This window comes from Triticum aestivum, chromosome 4B (assembly GCF_018294505.1).
Source record: "Triticum aestivum cultivar Chinese Spring chromosome 4B, IWGSC CS RefSeq v2.1, whole genome shotgun sequence".
Taxonomy (NCBI): Eukaryota; Viridiplantae; Streptophyta; class Magnoliopsida; order Poales; family Poaceae; genus Triticum; species Triticum aestivum.
Window position 1 is genome coordinate 65,128,361 of NC_057804.1, and position 15,434 is coordinate 65,143,794.

Here is a 15,434-nt window from a genome sequence, read left to right on the forward strand (position 1 = left end):
GAGCACGCTTGTCAACATTCCTATGAGCTGGTGACGATGCTGATGATGTCGTTGTTCGCCGGGTGGCAGTAGGATGTGAAGCATGCTGAAACTGAGAGGCACTCGGCTACGACTTTTGCCATGGTGTAGTGGTGCGGTTATGAGATATTCGTCCATGAACACTCCGCTGCACCTTCCTCTCCGTGTTCTTTGCTTGCTCCAGAATATCTTGTAGAGTGTTATAGGGAAACATCTCCACTAAATCAGAAATTTCATTGTTGTGACCATGCAGAAATTTTGTCATCTTTGACTTCTCATCTTCATGAATGCGAGCACGAACAAGCAATAATTCCATCTCTTTATAGTACTCATCCACTGTGTGTGTACCTTGGCTGAGGCGCTGCAATCTATTTTGGAGATCTCTTTGATATTGTGAAGGAACAAACCTTCGCCTCATGGCTTGTTTCATCTCTTCCCAAGTGTCAATGTGGTCACGGCCTAGCAGCAGCTGATTTTCTTGTAGTTGATTCCACCAAGTGAGTGCATAACCAGAAAACTCAACACAAGCAAGGTTTACTCTCTTTGGATCAGCAAGGTTATGGATATGAAAAATCTGATCACACTGCTCTTCCCAATCAAAATATGCATCGGGGTCTTCCCTTCCTGTGAACTTTGGGACGTGCAACTTGATTCTTGCTATGTCATATCGACCGACTCGGTCATGATATTCTGCATGACGCCCATAGTATGGGACACCATCATAATCATCAAAATCATCTCCATAACCATGAGCAACACACTCATGAGGGTCATAGTCATGCCCACGAGGACCATGGCCTCGTCCTCGAAGTTGTCCTCCTTGCTGCCCTCCATGAGCAGCAGCACCACGCCCACAAGGAGCAGCCACATGTCCACCATAGTTGTTATCATCCTCCAAGGCACCGTCAACAACAGCATGCACGGAATTCTCACCCCCAACTTCCTCAAGTGGGTCAATAGGGTGTTGTCGGTGTCAAACCCTATCGCCACCTGCTGGAGGTCGCTCATGAAACATTTCCAAGGTCTCGAACCATGTTCCGTAATTCCTGAAAATCAGCACGTGTGACCGGGGCATCTTCTTCCCCATGGTTTTCTCCATGAACACTTGATCTAGATCCTGCCATGTTAGTAAGGCCAAAAGTGGAATAGGATAAATTTGTGGAATCACACAACCTCACCTCTTACTCACCAAAGTTCTTATGAGTTTGCATCAATTGTGCTTCTCCCTGATGTGTTAAAGCGATTGAAAGATAGGGATCAAAGAACTAGCTTCGGATTTTGGTGGAGCTCGTTGGGTTAAACAAAAGGGGCTTGTGGTGAAATCAAGTTGATGCAAACCAAGAAAGTATGGGGATAGATCTGCTGCACCTTTGCACCAAGATTGAAAAACACACAACATACAAGCTTCTGAAATTTTCTTACCAAGTTGAAACTTTTGGATCTTACACAACACTTTCTTTTTTCTCTCTCTTGACTCTCTTTTTTGCCACTCTTTTTTTTCTCTTTGATTTTTTTTGCCACTCTCTTTTCTTCTCTCTTTTTCTAAAGCACAACAACCAAATCTGAAAGCAACTACAAGGATGAACTTGGTGCATATCTAAAAGATGAAGAACATGCAAGGTATGCAACAACAAGATCTTAGCACCAACAAGAGGTTTGGATTTATTTTTGGTGGGGCTTTGGACTTCTACGACAGAAAATATAGCATGAAAAACACTCGATCTAAAGGGATGATAGCAAGGTAAACTTGGATAACAGATCCTATCGTGTCAACGAAATCTCTGATGCCAGATGATAGGTGAGAAGCCGATGAACGAGTTCACGCCTGAGGGTGGCCTGATATTCACGTCGTAGGATCGAATCGGGAGGGATAGCTAGCTGCAAGTAGCTGGGGATAACTAGATTTATACCTGGCAAGATTGGATGCAACCCGTACGTTGGGGATGGCTGACCGAAGCTACAAGAACTCCAACCCGCTATCCAAACAACCGTAGAACCACAAACCGGGACTAATCCACACAAAACGGCCGGAACCGTAGAGCACGAACTAGGGGGAACCAAAGGCTCCTTCTCGCGAATCCGAATGAACTCACAAGAGCAATGGTAGCAAGATCTCTCGGATCTCTCTAGCAGTCTTACTACATAAGCTTGTAGCTGAACGGTTTTGACAAAAGGTGTTTTAGAGGATGGGGGAGATGGGGTTTTATAGCAGGGACAACCCTCCTTAGCTAGGTGTGAAAATGATTTCAAAAGTAAGCAGGTTTGCATGGCTTCCTTGAGAAAATAAGCAGTCAACTTTGGGAGTTGTGGGAGAGCTCATCGAAAATTCGCGAAGCCCTGACAGCCTGGACACCTTCCACGAGAATGACTAGTACTTTTGACTCACAACTCCAAATGATGTGAGGTTTTTTGCATTGGAAAGATAATTTGATGGAGCTTCGGGTTATGTACCCCTATAGCCCCATCTATCAACCACATGGGTGTGACACAACGAAACATCAGAGGTAAAATCTGACAGCATCAGCTTCACTTGAAACTTGTCTTCTTCAAACTTGTTCCTCCAAACCGGTTGCTCCAAGAGCTCATAGGTTGTTGGATTTCTTCCATGTGATATATAAGTTCAACCAACAACAATGGGGATGAAAGCATAGTTGTGTCATCAAGGTTATAAGGTAAACTTAAGTTAGCGTTCACCTGGTCACTTATTAGTTTGGCCCGACTTCTTATAATTGGACCTACAATTGTTGGAGACTTGTCGATGGTTGTGGTGTCCTCATCACAATCGCCACCCCGGCGGCCTTTATCACGGTTGGAGCCGGTGCTTGTGGCTGGTGGAGCTTTTTCATCCCCAACCTCTTTTTCAGCGCGAGCGGTGGTGTGGGGGTGTTTTCCGACGGCGACAAGCCGGTAGCGCTGGACGGCGGGGTGGCGGAAGGCTCTTGGCTATCCATTCCAGTTATGGGGCCGGTCAACGGTGGCGACGTCGATGCGTGGGGGCGGCAGCGGCGGGAAGGACACTGCCGTGAGGGCGGGAGAAAGAGGCGCACAACTTTTACTCATCCTTGCAAGCGTCAAATATATTTAGGCAGCTTGGGGGGGGGGGGGGGGGGATGGATTTCGGTGGAATAGTAAAAAAAAATACTCCCTTATAGATTTTAGGAGTTCGGCTAGATGCAGCATAGAGGAGTAAAACCAAAATTATACTCCCTTATAGACTTTTAGGGATCGACTAGAGTTGGCCTAAGTTGTTACCTAAAATCCGATGAAGAGAGATCTTACTATGAAGGTTGCTATACTTATATCAACCCTTCATTTAAATTTGATTTAATCACGAGCCATGCAATCAACCATACATGCCAGAACAAGCAACATGATTATAGCTTATTTGATTTGATTATTTAGCTAAGCTTGATTAATATTCCTCTTACTAATTCTCACCGTGACTTCTCTGAATTTTGCATGTTATCCCTCTCCCCGAAACGATATACATGCACATCACCACGGTGGATTAAGATGGATAACTATACCTTGATCCTAAAATCTGCAGTTACTTATATTCCCCTTATTCCTCTTGATCCTGACCTTCTATGCTTGATTTCTTCTCTGTCATGTTCCTACGTCTATTACTTCCCATTCTTGTTCCTTCTCTGTCCTGTCAACTCTTGCTGCTGGTACTTCCTTATTATGCAATGGATCAATACATGAGCAGCAAGAAATCCCCTTTCAATTCAGAAACATATTCACGATGCGCTGAAATATCAGATTCTGTTTCTACCTGATTGGTTGGGAATGGATTTTGGTCACTTTCCTACAAGAACAGAGCCCATCACTTGGCATAAACACATTGAAATAGTTCTTGACTGATTCGACTCGATCTGGAAGATAAGCAGAGGAGAGGAGGAACTGTTTGTACAAGACTTGGAAGATTCGAGTAGATGGCAGCAAGTTAGTAGAACAAGCCATGCAATCAACCATATATACCAGTATAGAACAAGATACTAAAATTTCACCCCCCGACCTCGTGCGGCCGCTGCCGGGCCGCACCGGGCGGCCACCACCCAACCTCTCCTCGGCCCCCCTCCCCCCACACACCTCCCTCCCTCTACCGCCGCCGGCAACATCGCTGGCGAAGGCCCAGTGGCGCGGCGGCGATGGACCTCCTCTGGTGTCTCGAGATCTGAGGTGGCGACAACCTGACCTAGATCTCCTTGCCACGAGGATGGCGGGCAGCGGCGGCCGGGGCGCGGCGGGGGGCTCTATTGCAGCCGGAGGGATTGGTAGGAGATGACGACAGCGGCGGCCGGGGTGCGTCCCCGGCTCGATCTAGGACCTTCGGGTCTAGGTAGCCGGCTGCCTTTACGTCCCCAAACTGTTGCATCTCATCGGGTTCAGTGATGGCTCGCTGAAGCACCCCAGGTCTGCATCGCATCACGAGGATTATGGCGTTGGTGGTCATCTCCTACGTCGAAGGTGGTCGGCCTGAAGCTGGGTGATCGGATCTCGAGATCTGTAATCTAGTCTCGGCTGCGAGTCGGGAAGACATAGTTGCCGTTGAATACCGAGCCGACGCCGAACGATGGTGGCGTTATGTGTCGTTACCTTGTTGAAGGCATCGTCCTGTAACTACTGTCGACCCACTCGTGCTGCTCTAGGGGAAACCCTAGGATCTGATTTTCCGGATCGGACGATGGCATCACTGCGGTGTCATTTCTCTCTTGGGAGCATCGTTTGTGGAGCAGCGTTGGAAGATAGAGGCAGGAGGTGGAGCGTCTTCGTCTTGCATGGAGCTTCGATGGTGATGTCAAGTCATGCCTGGCCGACAGGTGCTACGCTTTGTCACGCCTGTTCAGCAGGTGCTACGCACGACAGATCTTCCAGAGTCTTCGCGTCTGGATGGACGAGCGCATGGAGGTGGAGCCGTTGGGCGCCGTAGTGGCGTCGACGGATGGCCGGACTGGCAAGGATGATGCGGATCTCTCTCCTGAAGACGGGTCAGTGGTTTGATGATGATGGCAGCTTGTAAAACGTGTGCGTGTGGTGTACGCTTTAGGTCTGCTGCACCGGCTGTTGGTTCCGATACGTTATGTGGATGAATCGGCAATGACACCGGTTTTAGATATGAGGAGTGAGAGCACTCCACATTATCGCGTTTGTAGGTGTGAATGGTGGCTTCGGGTGACCTGACGTATGTTTTGGTCAGTCCTTTGCTGAATAAGTAATAAAGATGGCCGTATGCATCAATTGATGCAGAGGCCGGAGGTCTCAACCTCCTTTTCTAAAAAAATGAAAAAAGAAAAAACCAGTACAGAACAAGCAACATGATTATAGCTTATTTGATTGGATTATTTAGCTAGGTGACAAGATGGGGGGCCTTTCCGTGGACTATGTCGCCACCCATGTTGGGTAAAAATATTCATGGCCGGCTGCTTCAAACCCGTACACACAAACCGTAGACAACGGTTGGTGTTCCACTAGCTCGACATTTGACTTGGCCTTCACTATCATGCTTAAATCACAGCAAGGAATATTCTGTCAAGGTTTGATATGAACATCAATAGAGATTTGACATGAATATCAATAGAAATCAATAGTTAGACAATAAACAATTTGACATATATTTTTTGCTGGATCTCTGAATTCTAATAGAAATTAAAAAGAACGGGTTCATCTAGTTGGTCAGGTTAAGCCAAATCTTAAACTCAAAAGGGAATCAATACAATTTCTGAAATGTAGTGCAGAGTTGGTGATAGTGCAGAATGGTATTCAGACCAAATGTAACTGATGCATGTAACGCTGCATAAAAGAAAGGTTAAAACTTATAATAAATGTATGATGTGACCTTTTTCCTTGAGAAAGCATGTACTGTACTGCTGCGAAAAATACTCCCAACATGTGAGTAGCAAGTACTTCCTCATACGCAGTTCACCAAATTGATATCAGATTTCATTTATGGCTACAACCAATAAGAAGATATGGTTTCACAATTAAAGGAACTTGAACTATTTCTAGTTTTACAGTATTAGCAGCTGATTGACCAAACGTTTGCTATATATTCCTAGGAAAACCCCTTGTCGGATTGGCTGTTTCTTCGGTTTCTCTTTTTATCGTTTCCTTTTCCTTTCATTTTTTATTTTATTTTTTATATTATACAAAAAGTTCACCATGTGTTATAAAAAACTGTATATTAACAAAACATACACTGTATATTAAAAAAATCATGTGCACCATAAAATGTTCATTGTATGCTAAAACAATCTTTCAACATATTCTACAAAGAAGTTCAATATGCATTTTGAAAATGCTCAGCGTACACCTAAAAATTGTTCTCTGTATTTTACAAAAGGTTCAAAGCATATTTTCAAAATGTTCACCGTACATGACAAAAATGTTCACTTTATTGAAAACCATTCACCATATATTTAGACATGCGCTTGTTAGTTGGGTCACTATATGGTGGCTGAAACTAGACTAGTCTGGTATTTCTTGGTTTTTCTTTCCTTTTTATTACATGTTTTCCCCGGTGTTCTTTGGTTTTCTTGTTTTTTCTTTATTTCTTCAGCGGTTTTTGTGCTTTTCTTTCTTCGTTTCTTCCCTGATTTCTCTGGTTTTGTTTTTTGTTAGTTTTTTGTTTTCTGATCGATTTTAACATTTTTCTTCGTCTTTTTGTTTTCTTCATTTTTTAGGTGTTTCTTTATTCAGTTTCTTCGGTTTTCACCGTTTTTTTCGTTTTCCCCTTCTTCTTTCGACACATGGTTATATTTTTAATACATATTGTATACTTTTGGTATACATCATGGAAATTTATCTATACATGTTTAATTTTTTTTAAATACAGATTAATATTTTTAAATATATATTTTGATGTCTACTGTTTTTAACGCATGTATAATTTTTTTACACCTTATGCATACCTATGAAAAAAAATATACAAATTTATCATTTTAAAAATACATGTTTCAAATATATTTTATCATTTCTACTTTTTTAATACATATTTTGTACATTTGTTTAGTACATATCAACCATTTTTTATATAATTTTAACATTTTTCAAATGCATGTTTAACAGGTCTTTGTAACGTATGTTCTGATGTCTACTTTTTTCATATACATTTTACATGTTTCATATACACTTGAAATATTTTTTATGCATATTAAAAAAAATTCCCTTACATGATTGACATTTTTCTTCAAACACATGTTTTTGCAATTTTTGTTTGAATAGAATTTTTTTCAAATACATGTTGGAATATATTTTTGAATGATGTGAAGATTTTTTAGACTATCCCAACAGTTTTTATTGCATTAACATTTTTTAATTACACGATAAACATTTTTTTCAAATATATTGTTTGATGTCTACTTTTTTCATCTAGGCTATACATTTTTTTGTATACATCAGAAACAGCTTTACATACATGTTTAACATTTTTTCAAATGCATGATTAACATTTTTTGCAAAATATATATGTTTGAACTTTTTTGAATATGTGTTAATTTTTTTCTTCAAATTCAGGGCTTTGTTTAAGTAATTTTACGTTTAAAAAAATATAAACAAAAGAAAAAATATCTCGTAATTGCACACCTGATGTATACATGCGTTGACTTGGATTTAGCTACGCATTGGAGATCGCTCAAAAAAAAAACCTATGCATTGGAGGAGGGCGAGCCGCAAGTGAGGGAGCTGCCAGCGTTTTTGAACAAGTACAGTTAGTTTGTTGGATTTGGATAGTGGGATTGATAGGTTAATCTGTCTTATTTTATAGGAATCATATTCTTCTGACTTTTGTCAAACTCTTCCCATTTTGTGTGTGTGGAATCCCTTCATTAGGTTGTACAGATCGTGTGATACTACTAATCAAAGAGTACAATTTGATATTGAGCCATGTGGCAAGCATCTTGCCACTGGTGGGCAGGTTTGCTTCTCATGTTTTCCGTTCATTCTTGTTCTTCTTCCAAACCTTGAACCTTTGAAACATGATTTTTGTGCTTCGACAGGACGGCATGGTCCATATTTATGACCTTCAAGGTGGCCAATGGGTGACAGGCTTCCAAGCAGCTGCTGGTATGTGTTTCTAAATTTTTGTCTATAGGGAAGTTTACATAACATATATGCAATTCTTTTATAGTACAACCCATATGATCTTTTTATCTCCTTGATCTTAGATACTGTCAACGGTTTCTCCTTCCTCTTGCTACAACATCGTCTGGGCACAGAAGATTTGGTATGCAAGATGAATTCGAAGAGGAATCGAGTTTGGCAGGTGTGTGTCAATGTTCTAGACTTCAAGCATTTGTAATGTGTTTATTTTGCTTGAATGGCAGGTTCTCACACTTTATTATTTATTTTGCACATTTAGGTGATGAGAATTGCTGCTCTGTCTGGAAGTTTTCTTGCTCACAAGAATCTTGAAACAACATTAAACCCTAAGCTGTGGTGGGACAGGTGAACATTTTGGACAGCAGATGCTGGAAGTGCATGGTGTAATGAGATCGGGCTATAGCCGTGGGTGAGCAAGAACTGGATGCAGACCACTAAAATGCACACTGTACCGATGAGTTATCAGAGAATTCGCCGGCTTATCCTGTTCCAGGCACACAACTTTGCCGGGCTGGGTAACAAGCTGGTGAACCATGATAGTACCGATGGGATGCAGTTTTTTTTTATTATGGCATGTACTGATGGGATTTGCGTGTATAAACACCTTGTATGTTGGTCGATTAGGCCCCCATTCAATGCAAAGTCTTATTTACCAATGTCCTGTCATTTGCAAGTTTTCGCTGGGAACTTTGTTTGCTCTGACTTCCCATATGCCCATGGCCCACCTATGATCTTGTGTATACATTATGAATTTGGTTTTTTTCAAGTTCCATGGCCGCAATACTTGTACTTTGTGTTTACAGAACACCCACAACTCGAGCATAACTGCAACACATTAACTAGAACACCAACTATCATGTTCTCAGCCCCAACCAGCACAACTTGTAGAACAAAAATGACGTTAACATTTTGCTAAAATGGCACACTTTCAAAGATCACAATTCAGGCTTAGTCAAGTGCAATTCTAGGGATCAATATTTTCAAAATTATGAGGCAACTAAAATTTAGCAAAATCGTATTTTTATAGCTGGACAGTAAGATAGAAAGTTCCCTAAAGGTAGAGTCAGTCGTTGAATTGTGGAGATCTTTATGTCAATAAAAAAATGCAGAAAATCAAATGTTTTATAAGCTAACTCCATATATAGATTATCTGCAAAAGGTAACCTTCATGTAAAATTTATTATCCAATGCGATGGCATGCAGCAACGACTTTTGACCTTTGAGATTTCAGTTTTCTTTGTTCTTGTTTAGCTGTTGTACTCTCTTTTTTCCGAAAAAATGAAGGACTAGCCTCCTAGCATCCCCATCTTTGGATGCACACGTCCATGCCTTAATTGCTGCAAAACATGAAGACATAATTAATAGGTCGAAAAAACACGACCAACATATGATCTCATGACAACCGACATCTCGAAATGCTACCACAAACCTATTAGTAGAAAAACCCCACCGACAGAACTCCGAAGCCTAACAAAGGTAGCACTAAAGGACAACAACTTAAATATGTAATTGTTTTTGTACGCCGATGTAAACAGCGGTTGGTGTTCCACTAGCTAGACATTTCACCTAGCGTTCACTATCTTGCTTAAATCACAACAAAAATGATCATCAATAGAGATTTGACATGAATATCAATAGAAACCAATAGCTAGACAATAAACAATTTGACATATATCTTTGCTGGATCTCTCAATTCTGATAGCAATTAAAAAAGAATGTGTTCATCTAATTGGTCAGATTAAGACAAATCTTAAACTAAAAAAATCAATACAATTTCTGAAATGTAGTGCAGTATTGGTGATAGTGCAAAATGGTCTTCAGACCAAACATAACCGATGCATGTAACACTCCATAAAAAAAGGTAAAACCTTATAATCAATGTATGATGTGATTTGTTTTCCTTGAGCAATCATGTACTGTCCTGCTGCGAAAAAACTCCAACATGTGAGTAGCCGATACTTCATCCTACGCAGTTCCTTGATATCAGAATTTAACTTATGGTTACAACCAATAAGAAGAGATGGTTTCACAATTAAAAGAACCTGAACTATTTCTTGTTTTACAGTATTAGCAGCTGATTGACCAAAAGTTTGTTAGTTATTCCTAGGAATATCTATGTCAGAACACCTAGAGTCCACTGCCTAGAAGCAAGAAATCGGTACTGGAGTGAGCAAGGGGAGAAGAATGAACTTGTGCAGAGAAAAGGTAAAAGTGGTGCATATCTTGCCATGGGAAGGACATAGTAGCACAAAGGAAATGAGGATGATCCTGTTAGGACAACTGTTTTTGCTGTAGGAACCTACGGCGGGAAATAGCTGGCCTGAAGCATTTTCAGGATAAAATAAAAAAATTATATTCAAAGGAATTTAACAAGCAATCACAAGGTCATGGAAGTTATTATGACTACTGTTATGAGCGGTGTCACTTATAGCCGGAGAAGGCCCAATGAGCGCGTCTAGTTATTGGCTTAGCCCAACTTATCTTATTTTTATTAGCAGCAAGGGTTATATAAACAGTTCTAAGGCCACCTTTTGAAATTAAGCAATAAATCATAACTATTGCCCGGCTCCCCTTAGGAGCCGAAACCCTAAACCCTAGCCGCCTCTCTCTCACCGCCGCCTCCTCCTTGCGCGAACACGGCGCCATCGCACCGCCGGCCGCGCCCAACCTCTCGCCATCCACCCTTCCACCCCTACAACCTACGGTCTAGGCCTGGTAAAACCCTAGTTCCTACCAATTGGTATCAGGTAGCTCTGGTTCGATCATGTCCGCGCCGCAGCCTACCCCAGCCGTCCCGCTGACCATCACGGCCGCCGCCCCGCTTCTGCCCGTGCTGGTCTCCTCCGGCGCGCCCGCCCCCGCCGTCCTCACGCCGGAGGTGTCCGAGGCGCTGCGAGATCTCGCCCAGGCGGTCTAGGGCATCCGGTTGTACCTGGTTGGGCCCTACGGGCCGCAACGAGCCGCGCCGCCCGTCGCCACCATCGGGCCGTCGTGGCTGTCGTGGCAGCCACTGCCCCTGGTGGCCTCCGCCACTGTAGCTGCCGCCGCCACCACCTGCCAGCTCCGGGCCGGCCCTTACCGCGGCGGTGGGGGCTCCGATCCAGCAAGTCAGGTTTCCCCCTCGTTGTCACTGTTACCGGCTTGGTTGGTTGGGTCTTCGCAGCCAGTCTACACGATGGCTTCAGGGCCGGCGCACGTCCAGTCGCCGTCGGCGCCACCATTGCAGTACGGCGGGCCCTCCAGCTTTGTCGGCCCTTCCGCCGGCCTCGAAGGTCCTCCGTTCCATGGGGGGGCCCTCCATGGCCACCGACTCAGCGCCGCCCTCCTCGCTGCTCCGCCCCGACGAGGCGTTCCCCCACGGCGGCCATAAGCACACGCCGCCACGCTTCGCCAAGCTCGACTTCTCCACCTACTACGGCACCGAGGACCCCCTGAGCTAGCTTAATCAATGTGACCAGTTTTTCCGGGGGCAACGCATGCTCGCGTTGGACCGCACCTGGCTCGCGTTGTATCACCTCTGAGGCGCCGCACAGACTTGGTATTACGCTCTCGAGCAGGACGAGGGCGGCATGCCCCCATGGGAGCATTTTCGCGAGCTCTGCCTTCGCCTGGGATGCTGAGGCGACCGAGGCGTTCGAGGGCCTCAAGCGGGCCCTCACTACGGGTCCGGTCCTCCAGATGCCCGACTTTGACAAGCCGTTCATGGTGGACTGCGACGCCTCGGGCGTGGGGTTTGGCGCCGTCCTTCATCAAGGCGACAGACCGCTTGCGTTCTTCAGCAGGCCCTTCGCCGCGCGCCATCATAAGCTCGCAGCCTATGAGAGGGAGCCCATTGGCTTCGTGGAGGCCGTGCGCCATCGGCGACTGTATCTCTAGGGGAGGCTGTTTCGTATCCGCACGGATCACTACAACCTCAAGTTCTTATTGGACCAGAGGCTTTCCACCATGCCGCAGCATCAGTGGATCAACAAGCTCTTTGGCTTCGACTTCACCGTCGAGTATTGTCCGGGCCGCCTCAACACCGTGGCCGACGCACTGTCTCGCCGCGACGCCAACCACGACTCGGACGCCGTCGACTCCGCGGGGGCGGCCCTCTGCATTCGCTCGGGGCCCTCCTTCACCCTCATTGACGACATCCGCAGGGCCACCGCGGACGCTCCGGACGCTCAGCTCCTTCGGCAGCACCTCGACGCTGGCGACCTGGAGGGGCCGTGGCGCTTGGCGGATGGCTTGCTCCTGCATGGGCGCCGGCTCTTCGTGCCGGATCACGGTGACCTCCGTCACCAGGTCCTGCTGCTCGCACACTCAGCCGGCCACGAGGGCGTGCAGAAGACCCTCCACCATCTCCGCGGCGATTTCTACATCCCCGGCGACCGGGCCCTGGTACGAGATTGGGTGCGGTCTTGCCTGACGTGCCAGCGCAACAAGACGAAGACGCTGCGACCGGTCGGGCTGCTCCAGCCCTTGGAGGTTCCCTCTCAGGTATGGGCTGACATCTCCATGGATTTCATCGAGGGCCTTCCCAAGGTGGGCGGCAAGTCCGTCATCCTTACGGTGGTCGACCGCTTCTCCAAGTACGCGCACTTCATCTCGCTCGGCCATCCCTACACTGCCGCCTCCGTGGCACGTGCCTTCTTCGACGGCATCGTCCGCCTCCATGGGTTCCCCTCTTCGATCGTCAGCGACCGGGACCCGGTGTTCACGGGGAATGTGTGGCGCGATCTCTTCCAGATGGCGGGCGTGAAGCTGCGCCTGAGTACGCCCTTCCATCCTCAGACGGACGGCCAATCTGAGGTGGTCAACAAGGTGATTGCCATGTATTTGTGTTGTGTTACAGGTGATCGTCCCCGTGCTTGGGTGGACTATCTCGCATGGGCGGAGTACTGCTACAACACTTCATACCACTCCGCCCTGTGCACCACGCCTTTTGAGGTGGTCTATGCCCGCCCGCCCCCCCCCCCATCATCCTACCGGTTGACCCCAAGACGGCGAGGACAAAGGCGGCGGGCGACCTTCTTCGCAGCAGGGATGAGATCCTTGCGAAGGTGCGCCAACGACTTCTTCAGGCCCAACAGCTGTCCAAGAAATACTACGACGGCCACCACCGCGAGGCGGAGTTTGCGGTGGGCGACTGGGTGTGGCTGCGCCTCCTTCACCGCTCCACGCAATCACTCGACCCGCACGCGAAGCGCAAGCTGGGCCCTCGCCACGCCGGGCCATTTTCCATGATGGAATGCATTGGAAAGGTTGCCTACCGCCTTCAGCTCCCGACCGGTGCCTGCATCCATGACGTCTTCCATGTGTGGTTGCTGAAGCCCTTCCGTGGGAACCGCCGGCGACCACGCCGATGCTTCCTCCAACCTCCGATGGGCGCCTTCTACCAGGACCGGCGAAGGTGTTGCAGGTCCAGCAGCGTCATGGGGTGTGGCATTTGTTGATCTAGTGGCAAGGCCTTCCGAAGGAGGACGCCACTTGGGAGCAGCTTGAGGAGTTCCGCCAACATTTTCCAGACTTCCAGCTCGAGGACGAGCTGTTTGCGCAGGCTGGGAGAGATGTTATGACCGGCGTCACTTATAGCCAGAGAAGGCCCAATGGGCGCGTCTAGTTAGGGGCTTAGCCCAACTTATCTTATTTTTATTAGCAACAAGGATTATATAAACAGTTGTAAGGCCACCTTTTGAAATTAAGCAATAAGTCATAACTATTGCCCGACTCCCCTTAGGAGCCAGAACCCTAAACCCTAGCCGCCTCTCTCTCACCGCCGCCGCCTCCTCCTCGCGCGACCACGGCGCCGTCGCGCCGCCGGCCGCGCCCAACCTCTCGCCATCCACCCTTCCACCCCTACACCTACGGTCTAGGCCTGGTAAAACCCTAGTTCCTACCAACTACACTATGTTTACATTTTACGATCCTCGATGCCTTCTTATTTGATCCAGCCATGACTTTTAAGGTTTAAGTTTCCCCTTGAATTTGATCAATTGAACCTGCACTACAACTTATTTCCCAAATCAGAGAACTTAAGCTTGAGCAGCCTATTAAAGTCATTTCTCTCTGACCTACTATAATTATGTAGAGCATTGCGGTTTCTAAGTTTTCACATGCAAAAATTGTCAGATGCAGGATGCCCGATCACCTCGACCTGAGAGGCGTATATGTGTGCATTAATTAAGCGCTTATGTGGAAGAAAAGTTAAACTGGTAAAGCAAACCTACAGTTGAGAACATACACTGAATCCCCCGTTCCCTTTCTGTACCCAAAAAGACTCTTTCATCCAAGGAGATATAGGAACAAAATTTATCCTGATTAACGGGGAAGTCTATGTAAATAGAAAGACAAATTTATGGTAAACAGTAACACTGGGCACATGTTGTCGGGACCCAAACATCATCTTTATTCAGTAAAGTGGCTACATGACAAATCAAAGGCAAGAATCTAATGGGCCATCAGACTCAACTGCATAGGGAAAAAAACACGGACACCCATATTTATATTCCATTGAACATTAAAAATAGCATCAGGATGCCATCGAAATTATTATGACTTCACTATGCATAGAAAAGGAACATCGAAAAAATATCAAGAAAAACCGCAGCCCAAAGATATGACTTAAACTTGCATCCCAACCAAAAAAGAGATGAATTATAGCATGTCAAACCTCCACATCATTAATTTGTTCAGACGGTGGTGCTTCAAGAAAAGGAGGGAAATATATATCCATGTTCTGTTTAGTTCACAAAACTTGGCACCATATTGCTAGATTATTCTCTGTCAAGATTACGTCGCACACAATTTGAAATGAACATGCATTGTGTGCCTTTGGGTATTGCAGAGTTTGATCTAATGAAATTGATCACCTTAAGTCTGATTTAAAGCTAACAAAAATGACAATAACATAACAGAACATAAGTTAGTCTCTGATTAACTTAGAAACAAACCTCAATGACCAGATCCATTTTTGTATTTTTAGTACAGTAATAATAGCCACAGTACAAACACCAAAAAGGGTAGTTCTGGAAAGGCTTTCTAAGAATCAGAATTGTTTGGGAAACAGAAAAATCTTTTTTTGGCTGAATTTTTTTCTCAAATCTTTAATAGACGTGTACTGTTCAGCTTTTTTTAAGGAATTCATATTTGTAGTACAGCAGTAGTCACAGCCAAACAGCGAGCCAATCATTATCAGAATATTCAGTCTTACACTACTTTGTAGAAGCAAAATTTCACCCATTTGGTAACTTATTGACTTTAATAAATGAATTGGACTCTGTCCTACAAGAACATGGCCCATCACTTGACATAAACACATCGAAATAGTTCTG

The 15,434-nt window shown here is 45.4% G+C and overlaps 1 pseudogene; it reads left to right on the forward strand.

Annotated features, from left to right (window-relative positions):
* Positions 1 to 4,911: 4,911 nt before the first annotated feature.
* LOC123089966 (telomerase Cajal body protein 1-like) lies at positions 4,912 to 8,682 on the forward strand (annotated as a pseudogene).
* Positions 8,683 to 15,434: the final 6,752 nt, after the last annotated feature.